Below are 17,171 nucleotides of genomic sequence, written 5' to 3' on the forward strand. Positions count from 1 at the left end.
CGCTGGATGAACACCTTTACCTCAGAGTAGGCCATGCTGAATAAACACCTTTACCTCAGAGTAGGCCATGCTGGATGAACACCTTTACCTCAGGTGTTTTTGGGCAAGTTTTTGAACGCACGATAGAGGTCAATGAACGAGACAAACACATTTTTAGCCTACCTACATACAGAAGTTGTGTATCAAGCCTTTTTTTTTAAATGTCAGTTTTGTGATCTGATCAATATGATCCAATCACTATCTGATCAAGGTTTGTTGCTTCTACATTTTGTATTAAAATGTGTCTCTTATCTGTCCACTGTCTCCACATTGTGACCAGATTAGCTGGTATCTCCCTGTATGCAAATAATTCAAAAACAAATATATATATACATTTACATACATATACATTTTAGACAGTTACAAATTCCATTGGATTTCCAATGGTGCTACCTGTCAATGGTTTTAGAGACCAGAGACCAGTATAATGATCATTTATTAAACGGTTTGACCCTCCAGATCTGTTTACACTCGATTGATATCCAGACACAATGGGTGCCGGACTACCTCTGGAGGTGTTTAAGGAAGATCTGATCACAATCAGATCACAATGTGTCTTTTAATCATCTACACGTGTCTAAAAATGTGGCCACTATTCAGAATGCGGACAATATCAGGACAAAGGGCGCATGTTAGAACGTTTTTTTGTTTGGTTACGTCCCAAATGACAAATAGCACCCTATTCCCTCAAATGGTACCCTATTCCCTATATATAGTGTACTACTTTTGACCAGAATCCTGTGGGCACTATGAGTCCTGGTCAAAAGTAGCGCACTATAAAGGGAAACCTGAGCCATCCTCAGAAAGCATACCTGGGACAATTCGTGGGTGCTCTCTCGTGATGACTATCTACGTCACGGAAAAGATGCTGTCAACGGTACCCAATCCCGCCTCTGAACATGAGATGTCCTCCACGGTTCAGTGTTCTGATTTGAGACTGTACTTGTCATTTACATATTGCCCCGCCCCCTTATAAACCGCTTAGCTGAGAAGGAGGCTGGCTGCGGCTGCACGCACTTCGGAAACATTCAATTCACGATGGTGTCAGTCGTCAGTCTGGAGACTGGAAGAAAGCTACTAGTACTGTAGGTTCATTTTAAAACTTAGTTTTTAATTTATTTATACCGCAAAATATAAATTATAGTCTTATATTATTCGCCAACAAATAACACATTAGTTCAGCGAAAATATTTGACTCTCGTTTATCGTCTCTCGGGAATCTAAACCCCAGTAGAAACTTTACAAAGGTGAGTCCCATGTTGTTTTATTGTATTCTCGGTAGGCCTAAATACTTTATGCTAGTTAGTCTGATGTAGCCTGACCGATATTCAGTATGTAGGCATATGACAGTATTTTAACTGATTTGTTACAACTTTATAGTAAACCTATTCGTTTTACCTGCTCATAATCCTTCCAGCTGAAGTGCTACTCCCATGTTTCAGCAGTGCACACTGCTTCACACTTTCAGTTGCAGCAGCCAACCTTTCTTTCCGTGAATAGTCTACTGAGCTGCGTGGTACAGTTAGAGCTATGCTCCTGTTCCAGCTAAGTGCAGCACATACATTATTCAATTGACCTTATGTTGTCATAAGAATACTCTATAACTACCTTCCATCAGACTGTTATTGCTCAAGTGAATGTAATAGGATGGAATGACATGGAATCGAGTAAAATAGATGAGAAAATTATAGACTGGAATGGAATAGAACTGTAGGCCTACATGATCATTTCAGATCATCTATGATACAGTGATTGGACAGACTTCTCTCAAATGATGATATGAAAACTCAAAAACTCATCAAACTCTCCGTTCAACTAGTTGCTCTTTTAATACTTTCAGATTTTTTATCAGGAGACAAGATACCCATGGATCCTTCACTGTTTCCATGGAAACTCCTCTCCTTTGGAACATTCCTTTATCATGTAGTGGATTATATCTGCCATGCTAGCTTCCTTCAATGTGTACTTCATTATCACAGTCATCACAGAATCTAAGCTTCCTTCAATGTGTACTTCATTATCACAGTCATCACAGAATCTAAGCTTCCTTACATGTGTTCTTCATTATCACAGTCATCACAGAATCTAAGCTTCCTTACATGTGTTCTTCATTATCACAGTCATCACAGAATCTAAGCTTCCTTACATGTGTACTTCATTATTACATTCATCACAGAATCTAAGCTTCCTTACATGTGTTCTTCATTATCACAGTCATCACAGAATCTAAGCTTCCTTACATGTGTTCTTCATTATCAAAGTCATCACAGAATCTAAGCTTCCTTACATGTGTACTTCATTATCACAGTCATCACAGAATCTAAGCTTCCTTACATGTGTTCTTCATTATTACAGTCATCACAGAATCTAAGCTTCATTACTGTACATGTGTACTTCATTATTACAGTCATCACAGAATCTAAGCTTCCTTCAATGTGTTCTTCATTATTACAGTCATCACAGAATCTAAGCTTCCTTCAATGTGTACTTCATTATTACAGTCATCACAGAATCTAAGCTTCCTTACATGTGTTCTTCATTATTACAGTCATCACAGAATCTAAGCAGAAAAACATGAACAGTGTGAATCATTTGTTAGTCTGTGTGTGTGTGTATAATATGCCACAAGCATTTCCCTACACCCGCAATAAATTCCTCTAAATATGTGTATGCGACAAATGACATGTGATTTGATATTACAGGGAGGTGTTGTGGGAATGAACCATTTTCAGATTCTCTGGCTGTGTGCCCAGCCCAGTCCATAAGCACTTCAGACAATAGTGTTGTTGAATGAAATGATACTTATTTACCTTGACCTTGTGGTTGTATGAACAACACATTAGTATAAATGAATGGTGTATCACTATCAGACTCTACCTTTGTAAATGGTGTCTTTTCCTCACAGAGATCACTGCACCATTTACATTCCAGGTATTTCCACAACACATCATGAGGTTAAAGCATTTATCAGAATCTATCTGCTCAGTCAGGTATTCTAACCAGCAAGCCTCTCCAACACTGTTGTCTTCAGTCTCATTAACAGGGTAGTCTTTCTCATGTGTCTCCAACACTGTTGTCTTCAGTCTCATTAACAGGGTAGTCTTTCTCATGCCTCTCCAACACCGTTCTCTTCAGTCTCATTAACAGGGTGGTCTTTCTCATGCCTCTCCAACACCGTTCTCTTCAGTCTCATTAACAGGGTGGTCTTTCTCATGCCTCTCCAACACCGTTCTCTTCAGTCTCATTAACAGGGTAGTCTTTCTCATGCCTCTCCAACACCGTTCTCTTCAGTCTCATTAACAGGGTAGTCTTTCTCATGCCTCTCCAACACCGTTCTCTTCAGTCTCATTAACAGGGTAGTCTTTCTCATGCCTCTCCAACACCGTTCTCTTCAGTCTCATTAACAGGGTAGTCTTTCTCATGCCTCTCCAACACCGTTCTCTTCAGTCTCATTAACAGGGTAGTCTTTCTCATGCCTCTCCAACACCGTTGTCTTCAGTCTCATCAACAGTTTAGAACAGGGTTTTCCTGACCTGTGAGGTAGGTGTCCTTTCTGTGCCTGCTTTGCTCCTGACCTGACGTCCATGCTCTTTACATTCCCTCAGCCTTTAGCCCAGAGGCATGTTGACTGCATTTCTGTGTAGTTTCATCTCATATTTCTCAAATAAACAGCAAATCTGGTTTAAAAACCCAGATAAAGCAACACCTCACGGCACAACGTGCCCTATGTGTCCTAGATAGTTTGTGTGTATGCATTGATATTTAAGCTACATTAGCTTTTATATATGTTGTAAAGGTATGTAGTTCTGTCCTTGAGCTGTTCTGGTCTATTAATGTTCTGTATGATGTCATGTTTCATGTTCTGTGTTGGATCCCAGGAAGAGTAGCTGCTGCTTTTGCTACAGCTAATCGGGATCCTAATAAAATACCAAAAAAGACCCTGAGGAAACTGAGGGTGTGTCCGAAATGGCCCCTTATTCCCTATGTAGTGGATTATCTTTGACCAAGGCCCACACTATATAGTGGATTATCTTTGACCAGGGCCCACACTATGTTGTGGATTATCTTTGACCAGGTTCCACACTATGTAGTGGATTATCTTTGACCGGTGCCCACACTATGTAGTGGATTATCTTTGACCAGGGCCCACACTATGTAGTGGATTATCTTTGACCAGGGCCCACACTATGTAGTGGATTATCTTTGACCGGTGCCCAAACTATGTAGTGGATTTTCTTTGACCAGGGCTCACACTATGTAGTGGATTATCTTTGACCAAGGCCCACAATATGTAGTGGATTATCTTTGACCAGGGCCAACACTATGTAGTGGATTATCTTTGACCAAGGCCCACACTATGTAGTGGATTATCTTTGACTGGTGCCCAAACTATGTAGTGGATTATCTTTGACCAGGGCTCACACTATGTAGTGGATTATCTTTGACCAAGGCCCACAATATGTAGTGGATTATCTTTGACCAGGGCACACACTATGTAGTGGATTATCTTTGACCAAGGCCCACACTATGTAGTGGATTATCTTTGACCAAGGCCCACACTATATACTGGATTATCTTTGACCAAGGCCTACACTATATAGTGGATTATCTTTGACCAAGGCCCACACTATATAGTGGATTATCTTTGACCAAGGCTCACACTATGTAGTGGATTATCTTTGACCAAGGCCCACCCTATGTAGTGGATTATCTTTGACCAAGGCCCACACTATGTAGTGGATTATCTTTGACCAAGGCCCACACTATTTTGTGGATTATCTTTGACCAAGGCCCACACTATATAGTGGATTATCTTTGACCAAGGCCCACACTATGTAGTGGATTATCTTTGACCAAGGCCCACACTATATAGGGTGCCATTTGAGATGCAGCCCTAGACTCAACAGGATGTGAACAATATCCTGGATATTAAAAAGTGGGGATTGGAGAACGTAGCTCAGTCCATGAGGTCACCTTCACTGTGATATTCTATCTAAACAGCTTGAGTTCACCATTGTCCTTTACATGCTAGAATCTTCCATTACTGTTGAGCTGACATGATGAGTCCATAGGTTGTGGTTATAATGCACTATATATACAAAAGTATGTGGACACCCCTTCTAATTAGTGGAATTGTCTATTTCAGCCATATCCGTTGCTGACAGGTGAATAACATCGAGCACACAGCCATGCAATCTCCATAGACAAACATTGCCAGTAGAATGGCCTTACTGAAGACCCTATTGACTTTCAATGTGGCACCATCATAGGATGCCACCTTTCCAACAAGTCAGTTCGTCAAATTTCTGCTCTGCTAGAGCTGCCCCGGTCAACTGTAAGTGCTGTTATTGTGAAGTGAAAATGTCTAGGAGGACAACTTCTCAGCCGTGAAGTGGTAGGCCACACAAGCTCACAGAACAGGGCCGCAGAGTGCTGAAGTGTGTAGCGCGTAAAAATGGTCTGTCCTCGGTTGCAACACTGACAACGAGTTCCAAACTGCCTCTGGAAGCAACGTCAGCACAAGAACTGTTCATCGGGAGCTTCATGAAATGGGTTTCCATGGCTGAGCAGCTGCACGTAAACCTAAGATTACCATGCGGAATGCCAAGCGTGGGCTGGAGTGGTGTAAAGCTTGCCACCATTGAACTGGAGCAGTGGAAACGTGTTCTCTGGAGTGATGAATCACGCTTCACCATCTGGCAGTCCAACGGACAAATCTGGGTTTGGCGGATGCCAGGAGAACGCTACCTGCCCTAATGTATAGTGCCAACTGTAAAGTTTGGTGGAGGAGGAATAATTGTGTGGGTCTGTTTTTCATGGTTCGGGCCCCATAGTTCCAGTGAAAGGAAATATTAACACTACAGCATACAATGACATTCTAGACAATTCTGTGTTTCCAACGTTGTGGCAACACTTTAGGGAAGGCCCTTTCCTGTTTCCGCATGACAAAGCCCCCATGCTTACAGCGAGGTCCATACAGAAATGGTTTGTTGAGATTTGTATGGAAGAACTTGACTTGCCTGCACAGAGCCCTGACCTCAACCCATCGAACATCTTTGGAATGAATTGAAACCCCGACTGCGAACCTCACAGTGCCCGACCTCACTGATGCTCTTGTTGCTGAATTAAATGCAAGTCCCCGCAGCAATGTTCCAACATCTAGTGGAACGCCTTCTCAGAAGACTGGAGGAGCATATAGCAGCAAAGGGGGTAGACAAACTCAATATTAATGCCCATGATTTTGGAATGAGATGTTCGACGAGCAGGTGGCCACATACCTTTGGCCATGTACTGTATAATATATAATAATGTCAGCATAGTTCCATATTATATGTGTGTGTGAACAAGGCAGTTAAACCCACTGTTCCCTGGTAGGCCGTCATTGTAAATAGGAATTTGTTCTTAACTGACTTGCCTAGTTAAATATAGGTAAACAAATAGATTTGATAAACTGTACAGAGAATAGGGTGTATTTGAGACAACGACTTCTGTCTTAACCCCTCAGTTCTTTTCCCTGCCTGCAGCAGCAGCCTCACAGCAGCATTAACCACTGAATAACTTCTGCAGTTTTCCAGGTCACCTACTCTCTGTACTGTAGGTCGGCATCGTGCTGCATTGCCCTCTGTTCAACAGACGTTTCCTGCAACCCAGCCTGAGGCTTGAATGGCACGCTATTCCCTACATAGTGCACTACTTTTGACCATAGGCCCTGGCTGAAAGTAGTGCACTATGTAGGAAATAGGATGGCATTTGGGAGGTGGCCTCTGCCATACCTCAGGATATCAGCCACAGAGATGAATCAGACAATGGTACAGTCATAGTTAGCCTAGTTACCATGGACACTGATGTGTGAATGAGATGTCAGCCATGGCAATGTGGTCGTGTGGGTAATATGTGTAATATACCAGTCTCTTCAGACCTATATTTAGTAGCTATAACCAATGACCATTAGATCTATAACCCCACCAGGTTAACTCCAGTTCTCCCTCGCAAAAGAGCTTCGTAGCCACAAGGGTCTAATCCTGGTTTAAAAATGGTCAATAAAACAACTGTTTGTGACGAGCTGAGCAGGACTCTGGGGTCCGTGCTGCGTCTTTGAAGAGACAGACAGGATATTTGTGAATGCAGATGGACGAGCTGAGCAGGACTCTGGGGTCCGTGCTGCGTCTTTGAAGAGACAGAAAGGATATTTGTGAAGGCAGGTGGACAAGCTGAGCAGGACTCTGGGGTCCGTGCTGCGTCTTTGAAGAGACAGAAAGGATATTTGTGAAGGCAGGTGGACAAGCTGAGCAGGACTCTGGGGTCCGTGCTGCGTCTTTGAAGAGACAGAAAGGATATTTGTGAAGGCAGGTGGACAAGCTGAGCAGGACTCTGGGGTCCGTGCTGCGTCTTTGAAGAGACAGAAAGGATATTTGTGAATGCAGGTGGACGAGCAGAGCAGCTGTTGACAATAATACCCATAATGCACAGTGGCAGGTGTTGCCTCCTGCGAGGGCGGGCACATGCATAATACATGGCGGTCGGAAATGTAGATTACGTCCCAAATAACACCCTATTCCCTACATAGTGCACTACTATTGACCAGAGCCCTATGGGCCGTCGTCATGCGTAGTCCCCTATATAAGGAACACGTGGCATTTGGGTCCAGGTGAGTGTGGTTTCAGGTGGTGGATAGCAGTCTCACTAGGGAGGGATGCCTGGGTGTAACTTACCACTGCTACTCTGATCTGTTCAAGTTCTGATTTCACAGATGTTATCGTGACTAAATACATTTTGTGATTAATGAGTGGAGATTTAGGTCTACACCAATGTGATTAATGAGTGGAGATTTAGGTCTACACCAATGTGATTAATGAGTGGAGATTTAGGTCTACACCAATGTGATTAATGAGTGGAGATTTAGGTCTACACCAATGTGATTAATGAGTGGAGATTTAGGTCTACACCAATGTGATTAATGAGTGGAGATTTAGATATACACCAATGTGATTAATGAGTGGAGATTTAGGTCAACACCAATGTGATTAATGAATGGAGATTTAGGTCTACACCAATGTGATTAATGAGTGGAGATTTAGGTCTACACCAATGTGATTAATGAGTGGAGATTTAGGTCTACACCAATGTGATTAATGAGTGGAGATTTAGGTCTACACCAATGTGATTAATGAGTGGAGATTTAGGTCTACACCAATGTGATTAATGAGTGGAGATTTAGGTCTACACCAATGTGATTAATGAGTGGAGATTTAGGTCTACACCAATGTGATTAATGAGTGGAGATTTAGGTCTACACCAATGTGATTAATGAGTGGAGATTTAGGTCTACACCAATGTGATTAATGAGTGGAGATTTAGGTCTACACCAATGTGATTAATGAGTGGAGATTTAGGTCTACACCAATGTGATTAATGAGTGGAGATTTAGGTCTACACCAATGTGATTAATGAGTGGAGATTTAGGTCTACACCAATGTGATTAATGAGTGGAGATGTAGGTCTACACCAATGTGATTAATGAGTGGAGATTTAGGTCTACACCAATGTGATTAATGAGTGGAGATTTAGGTCTACACCAATGTGATTAATGAGTGGAGATTTAGGTCTACACCAATGTGATTAATGAGTGGAGATTTAGGTCTACACCAATGTGATTAATGAGTGGAGATTTAGGTCTACACCAATGTGATTAATGAGTGGAGATTTAGGTCTACACCAATGTGATTAATGAGTGGAGATTTAGATATACACCAATGTGATTAATGAGTGGAGATTTAGGTCAACACCAATGTGATTAATGAATGGAGATTTAGGTCTACACCAATGTGATTAATGAGTGGAGATTTAGGTCTACACCAATGTGATTAATGAGTGGAGATTTAGGTCTACACCAATGTGATTAATGAGTGGAGATTTAGGTCTACACCAATGTGATTAATGAGTGGAGATTTAGGTCTACACCAATGTGATTAATGAGTGGAGATTTAGGTCTACACCAATGTGATTAATGAGTGGAGATTTAGGTCTACACCAATGTGATTAATGAGTGGAGATTTAGGTCTACACCAATGTGATTAATGAGTGGAGATTTAGGTCTACACCAATGTGATTAATGAGTGTAGATTTAGGTCTACACCAATGTGATTAATGAGTGGAGATTTAGGTCTACACCAATGTGATTAATGAGTACAGGAGGTTGGTTTCATTGGGGAGGACAGGCTTGTGGGAATGGCTGGAGCAGGAATGAGTGGAATGGTATCAAATACACCAAACACATGGTTAACATGGTTTACATGGTTTACATGTGTTTACATGGTTTACATGTGTTTATATGGTTTACATGTGTTTATATGGTTTACATGGGTTTACATGTGTTTACATGTGTTTACATGGTTTACATGTGTTTACATTTGTTTACATGGGTTTACATGGGTTTACATGTGTTTACATGTGTTTACATGGTTTACATGTGTTTACATGTGTTTACATGTGTTTACATGTGTTTACATGGTTTACATGGTTTACATGTGTTTACATGGTTTACATGTGTTTACAAGGTTTACATGTGTTTACATGTGTTTACATGTGTTTACATGGTTTACATGTGTTTACATGTGTTTACAAGGTTTACATGTGTTTACATGTGTTTACATGGTTTACATTTGTTTACATGGTTTACATGTGTTTACATGTGTTTACATGGTTTACATGTGTTTACATGTGTTTACATGTGTTTACATGTGTTTACATGGTTTACATGTGTTTACATGTGTTTACATGTGTTTACATGTGTTTACATGGTTTACATGTGTTTACATGGTTTACATGTGTTTACATGTGTTTACATGGGTTTACATGTGTTTACAAGGTTTACATGTGTTTACATGGTTTACATGTGTTTACATGGTTTACATGTGTTTACATGGTTTACATGTGTTTACATGTGTTTACATGTGTTTACATGGGTTTACATGTGTTTACAAGGTTTACATGTGTTTACATGGTTTACATGTGTTTACATGTGTTTACATGGTTTACATGGTTTCTATGTGTTTGATGCCATTCCATTCACTCCATTCCAGCCTTTATTATGAGCCGTCCTTCCCTCTGCAGCCTCCACTGTTAGTGGGGGAGTCATAATCAGATTTCTACACATTAGGATTCATATGAGTGATCACATAAACACACAGTAATTCTTCCTCTTGCCTCACGAGTCCAATCTTATCCGTCAAATTGTGGTGGTGGTATCACTTACTCTCCTCTACTCTGTGGAGTGACAGGCTGCTGTCCTCTACTCTCCTCTACTCTGTGGAGTGACAGGCTGCTGTCCTCTACTCTCCTCTACTCTGTGGAGTGACAGGCTGCTGTCCTCTACTCTCCTCTACTCTGTGGAGTGACAGGCTGTTGTCCTCTACTGTCCTCTACTCTCCTCTACTCTGTGGAGTGACAGGCTGCTGTCCTCTACTGTCCTCTACTCTGTAGAGTGACAGGCTGCTGCCCTCTACTCTCCTCTACTCTGTGGAGTGACAGGCTGCTGTCCTCTACTGTCCTCTACTCTCCTCTACTCTGTAGAGTGACAGGCTGCTGTCCTCTACTCTCCTCTACTCTGTGGAGTGACAGGCTGCTGTCCTCTACTGTCCTCTACTCTCCTCTACTCTGTAGAGTGAAAGGTTACTCTCCCCTACTCTGTAGAGTGAAAGGTTACTCTCCTCTACTCTGTAGAGTGAAAGGTTACTCTCCTCTACTCTGTACAGTGAAAGGTTACTCTCCTCTCCTCTGTACAGTGAAAGGTTACTCTCCTCTACTCTGTGGAGTGAAAGGTTGCTGTCCTCTACTCTCCTCTACTCTGTACAGTGAAAGGTTACTCTCCTCTACTCTGTACAGTGAAAGGTTACTCTCCTCTACTCTGTAGAGTGAAAGGTTACTCTCCCCTACTCTGTGGAGTGAAAGGTTACTCTCCCCTACTCTGTGGAGTGAAAGGTTACTCTCCTCTACTCTGTAGAGTGAAAGGTTACTCTCCTCTACTCTGTACAGTGAAATGTTACTCTCCTCTACTCTGTACAGTGAAAGGTTACTCTCCTCTACTCTGTGGAGTGAAAGGTTACTCTCCTCTACTCTGTGGAGTGAAAGGTTACTCTCCCCTACTCTGTGGAGTGAAAGGTTACTCTCCTCTACTCTGTACAGTGAAAGGTTACTCTCCTCTACTCTGTACAGTGAAAGGTTACTCTCTACTACTCTGTAGAGTGAAAGGTTACTCTCTACTCTGTAGAGTGAAAGGTTACTCTCCTCTACTCTGTAGAGTGAAAGGTTACTCTCTACTCTGTAGAGTGAAAGGTTACTCTCTACTCTGTAGAGTGAAAGGTTACTCTCTACTCTGTAGAGTGAAAGGTTACTCTCTACTCTGTACAGTGAAAGGTTACTCTCCTCTACTCGGTACAGTGAAAGGTTACTCTCCTCTACTCTGTACAGTGAAAGGTCACTCTCCTCTGTAGAGTGAAAGGTCACTCTCCTCTCCTCTGTACAGTGAAAGGTCACTCTCCTCTACTCTGTACAGTGAAAGGTTACTCTCCTCTACTCTGTACAGTGAAAGGTTACTCTCCTCTACTCTGTACAGTGAAAGGTTACTCTCCTCTGTACAGTGAAAGGTTACTCTACTCTGTACAGTGAACGGTCGCTCTCCTCTACTCTGTACAGTGAAAGGTTACTCTCCTCTACTCTGTACAGTGAAAGGTTACTCTCCTCTGTACAGTGAAAGGTTACTCTCCTCTGTACAGTGAAAGGTCGCTCTCCTCTCCTCTGTACAGTGAAAGGTCACTCTCCTCTACTCTGTACAGTGAAAGGTCGCTCTCCTCTCCTCTGTACAGTGAAAGGTTACTCTCCTCTGTACAGTGAAAGGTCGCTCTCCTCTCCTCTGTACAGTGAAAGGTCACTCTCCTCTACTCTGTACAGTGAAAGGTTACTCTCCTCTACTCTGTACAGTGAAAGGTTACTCTCCTCTGTACAGTGAAAGGTTACTCTCCTCTACTCTGTACAGTGAAAGGTCACTCTCCTCTGTAGAGTGAAAGGTTACTCTCCTCTGTAGAGTGAAAGGTTACTCTCCTCTACTCTGTACAGTGAAAGGTCACTCTCCTCTGTAGAGTGAAAGGTTACTCTCCTCTGTAGAGTGAAAGGTTACTCTCCTCTACTCTGTAGAGTGAAAGGTTACTCTCCTCTGTAGAGTGAAAGGTTACTCTCCTCTGTACAGTGAAAGGTTACTCTCCTCTGTAGAGTGAAAGGTTACTCTCCTCTGTACAGTGAAAGGTTACTCTCCTCTGTACAGTGAAAGGTTACTCTCCTCTGTAGAGTGAAAGGTTACTATCCTCTGTAGAGTGAAAGGTTACTCTCCTCTGTACAGTGAAAGGTTACTCTCCTCTACTCTGTACAGTGAAAGGTTACTATCCTCTGTACAGTGAAAGGTTACTCTCCTCTGTAGAGTGAAAGGTTACTATCCTCTGTAGAGTGAAAGGTTACTCTCCTCTGTAGAGTGAAAGGTTACTATCCTCTGTAGAGTGAAAGGTTACTCTCCTCTGTAGAGTGAAAGGTTACTATCCTCTGTAGAGTGAAAGGTTACTATCCTCTGTAGAGTGAAAGGTTACTCTCCTCTGTAGAGTGAAAGGTTACTCTCCTCTGTACAGTGAAAGGTTACTCTCCTCTGTAGAGTGAAAGGTTACTCTCCTCTGTAGAGTGAAAGGTTACTCTCCTCTGTAGAGTGAAAGGTTACTATCCTCTGTAGAGTGAAAGGTTACTCTCCTCTGTAGAGTGAAAGGTTACTCTCCTCTGTAGAGTGAAAGGTTACTCTCCTCTGTACAGTGAAAGGTTACTCTCCTCTGTACAGTGAAAGGTTACTCTCCTCTGTAGAGTGAAAGGTTACTATCCTCTGTAGAGTGAAAGGTTACTCTCCTCTGTACAGTGAAAGGTTACTCTCCTCTGTAGAGTGAAAGGTTACTCTCCTCTGTACAGTGAAAGGTCGCTCTCCTCTGTACAGTGAAAGGTTACTCTCCTCTGTACAGTGAAAGGTCACTCTCCTCTGTACAGTGAAAGGTTACTCTCCTCTGTAGAGTGAAAGGTTACTCTCCTCTGTAGAGTGAAAGGTTACTCTCCTCTGTACAGTGAAAGGTCACTCTCCTCTGTACAGTGAAAGGTTACTCTCCTCTCCTCTGTACAGTGAAAGGTTACTCTCCTCTGTAGAGTGAAAGGTTACTCTCCTCTGTAGAGTGAAAGGTTACTCTCCTCTGTAGAGTGAAAGGTTACTCTCCTCTGTAGAGTGAAAGGTTACTCTCCTCTGTAGAGTGAAAGGTTACTCTCCTCTGTACAGTGAAAGGTTACTCTCCTCTGTACAGTGAAAGGTTACTCTCCTCTGTAGAGTGAAAGGTTACTCTCCTCTGTAGAGTGAAAGGTCACTCTCCTCTGTACAGTGAAAGGTCACTCTCCTCTGTACAGTGAAAGGTCACTCTCCTCTGTACAGTGAAAGGTTACTCTCCTCTGTAGAGTGAAAGGTTACTCTCCTCTGTACAGTGAAAGGTTACTCTCCTCTGTACAGTGAAAGGTTACTCTCCTCTGTACAGTGAAAGGTTACTCTCCTCTGTAGAGTGAAAGGTTACTCTCCTCTGTAGAGTGAAAGGTTACTCTCCTCTGTACAGTGAAAGGTTACTCTCCTCTGTAGAGTGAAAGGTTACTCTCCTCTGTACAGTGAAAGGTTACTCTCCTCTGTAGAGTGAAAGGTTACTCTCCTCTGTAGAGTGAAAGGTTACTCTCCTCTGTAGAGTGAAAGGTTACTCTCCTCTGTAGAGTGAAAGGTTACTCTCCTCTGTACAGTGAAAGGTCACTCTCCTCTGTACAGTGAAAGGTTACTCTCCTCTGTAGAGTGAAAGGTTACTCTCCTCTGTACAGTGAAAGGTTACTCTCCTCTGTAGAGTGAAAGGTTACTCTCCTCTGTAGAGTGAAAGGTTACTCTCCTCTGTACAGTGAAAGGTTACTCTCCTCTGTACAGTGAAAGGTTACTCTCCTCTGTAGAGTGAAAGGTTACTCTCCTCTGTAGAGTGAAAGGTTACTCTCCTCTGTACAGTGAAAGGTTACTCTCCTCTGTAGAGTGAAAGGTTACTCTCCTCTGTACAGTGAAAGGTTACTCTCCTCTGTAGAGTGAAAGGTTACTCTCCTCTGTACAGTGAAAGGTTACTCTCCTCTGTACAGTGAAAGGTTACTCTCCTCTGTAGAGTGAAAGGTTACTCTCCTCTGTAGAGTGAAAGGTTACTCTCCTCTGTAGAGTGAAAGGTTACTCTCCTCTGTAGAGTGAAAGGTTACCCTCCTCTGTACAGTGAAAGGTTACTCTCCTCTGTACAGTGAAAGGTTACTCTCCTCTGTAGAGTGAAAGGTTACTCTCCTCTGTACAGTGAAAGGTTACTCTCCTCTGTAGAGTGAAAGGTTACTCTCCTCTGTAGAGTGAAAGGTTACTCTCCTCTGTACAGTGAAAGGTTACTCTCCTCTGTACAGTGAAAGGTCACTCTCCTCTGTACAGTGAAAGGTTACTCTCCTCTGTACAGTGAAAGGTCGCTCTCCTCTGTACAGTGAAAGGTTACTCTCCTCTGTACAGTGAAAGGTCACTCTCCTCTGTACAGTGAAAGGTTACTCTCCTCTGTACAGTGAAAGGTCGCTCCCGACCGCCAGCATTACAAAATGTTTGTTTTATAACATGACATGTTCAACAAGGTGGTTCACTACTTCCACCTCCATAAAACCTTTCAACAAACCAGTAGAGGAGGAGCCCAACTGGCTTTTCTACAGAAACCCCTCCACCCTCCCAATAGGTCACGTCTCTTCCTGTTTTCCACAACTACTATCTTCTGAATTATTCAAACACGTTAAGAGATTACAGCTCTCAAGTTGTTCAATAATGTAGAGTTGTTGGTACTTTAAAAGGCTGTATATACTGTAAGTCCACCTCCAGGACTTTACCATTATAAAACCATATTGAAACTTTAATGAAAGGCCTGTCTCACCACCTCTGTTGTATTGTGGGTGGTTGTCTGAAACCTTTGCAGGGAGCCGACCCGGCACGGCCACCTGGTACTGAATCAGTTCTACACTGTTTGTATTCAGCAGAGTTGGAATTACAGAACGGGCTATTTTCACATTTACTTCTTCTAGCTCTGTGAAAATATCAGTCTGTTCACTCAGATTCTCCGATATTTGACCTGAGTGATCCCTCAGACGGTAGGATTGTTACTAAGCTGTAGGCTAAGTGAAGCGACCACTCACTCCCAGTACCTCCAGCCAGCGCAGTAGATGTGTTAGAGGAAGTCCCTAAAAATGGTCAAAGACACCAGCCGCCCTAGTCATAGACTGTTCTCTCTGTACCGGAGCGCCAAGTCCAGGTCCAAGAGGCTTCTAAACAGCTTCTAGTCCCAAGCCATGAGACTCCTGAACGGCCAATCAAATGGCTCCCCAGACTATTTGCATTGCCCCCCCCCCCCCCCCCCCCACGCTGCTGCTACTCTATGTTATTATCTATGCATAGTCACTTTAATAACTCTAACTACATGTACATAATTACCTCAATTACCTCGACACCGTTGCCCCCGCACATTGACTCTGTACCCCCTGCTATTGTTATTTATTGCTGCTCTTTAATGATTTGTTATTCTTATATCTTACTTTCTGGGGGTATTTTCTTCAAACTGCATTGTGGGTTGAGGGCTTGTAAGTAATCATTTCACTGTAAGTCTACAGCGGTTGTATTCGGCCCGTGTGTCAGATACAATTAGATATGATTTGATATGTTAATGGGTTGAGTGTCGTCACTCAGAACGCTGCTGTCAGGAAGCTTCTTCAGTTCTGCATCTTGTTATCTGCATCAGACGGAGGTCTTGGACTATGTCCTATATAGTGTACTACTTTTGAGCAGGTAGAAGGGACCCATTTGACATGCAGCCCCTGGGCTTTAGGAGTGGGTTATAGAGTGGTGTTAATGGAGAGGGAAGAAGGACTGTGGTTCTACAAAGAGAAACATCACAGCTGGCTGCTTCATGAGGCTGAGAGATCTGATCACTGTCTGAAACAGCCTCACAGCTGGCTGCTTCATGAGGCTGAGAGATCTGATCACTGTCTGAAACAGCATCACAGCTGGCTGCTTCATGAGGCTGAGAGATCTGATCACTGTCTGAAACAGCATCACAGCTGGCTGCTTCATGAGGCTGAGAGATCTGATCACTGTCTGAAACAGCATTACAACTGGCTGCTTCATGAGGCTGAGAGATCTGATCACTGTCTGAAACAGCATTACAACTGGCTGCTTCATGAGGCTGAGAGATCTGATCACTGTCTGAAACAGCATCACAGCTGGCTGCTTCATGAGGCTGAGAGATCTGATCACTGTCTGAAACAGCATCACAGCTGGCTGCTTCATGAGGCTGAGAGATCTGATCACTGTCTGAAACAGCATTACAACTGGCTGCTTCATGAGGCTGAGAGATCTGATCGCTGTCTGAAACAGCATCACAGCTGGCTGCTTCATGAGGCTGAGAGATCTGATCACTGTCTGAAACAGCATCACAGCTGGCTGCTTCATGAGGCTGAGAGATCTGATCACTGTCTGAAACAGCATTACAACTGGCTGCTTCATGAGACTGAGAGATCTGATCACTGTCTGAAACAGCATTACAACTGGCTGCTTCATGAGGCTGAGAGATCTGATCACTGTCTGAAACAGCATCACAGCTGGCTGCTTCATGAGGCTGAGAGATCTGATCACTGTCTGAAACAGCATTACAACTGGCTGCTTCGTGAGGCTGAGAGATCTGATCACTGTCTGAAACAGCATCACAGCTGGCTGCTTCATGAGGCTGAGAGATCTGATCACTGTCTGAAACAGCATTACAACTGGCTGCTTCATGAGGCTGAGAGATCTGATCACTGTCTGAAACAGCATCACAGCTGGCTGCTTCATGAGGCTGAGAGATCTGATCACTGTCTGAAACAGCATCACAGCTGGCTGCTTCATGAGGCTGAGAGATCTGATCACTGTCTGAAACAGCATCACAGCTGGCTGCTTCATGAGGCTGAGAGATCTGATCACTGTCTGAAACAGCATCACAGCT

At 43.0% G+C, this 17,171-nt stretch overlaps 1 protein-coding gene across 1 annotated transcript in view; it reads left to right on the forward strand.

Annotated features, from left to right (window-relative positions):
• The first annotated feature begins 1,071 nt into the window (after positions 1 to 1,071).
• Positions 1,072 to 17,171, forward strand: part of LOC109885024 (oxysterol-binding protein-related protein 3-like) — a 130,139-nt gene continuing 114,039 nt past the window's right edge. Inside the window, exon 1 of the mRNA XM_031820522.1 lies at positions 1,072 to 1,286. The gene's annotated coding sequence lies outside the window, so the exon portion shown is untranslated. The remainder of the gene's footprint in view (positions 1,287 to 17,171) is intronic.

Source organism: Oncorhynchus kisutch, unplaced genomic scaffold, assembly GCF_002021735.2.
Source record: "Oncorhynchus kisutch isolate 150728-3 unplaced genomic scaffold, Okis_V2 scaffold3465, whole genome shotgun sequence".
Classification (NCBI taxonomy): Eukaryota; Metazoa; Chordata; class Actinopteri; order Salmoniformes; family Salmonidae; genus Oncorhynchus; species Oncorhynchus kisutch.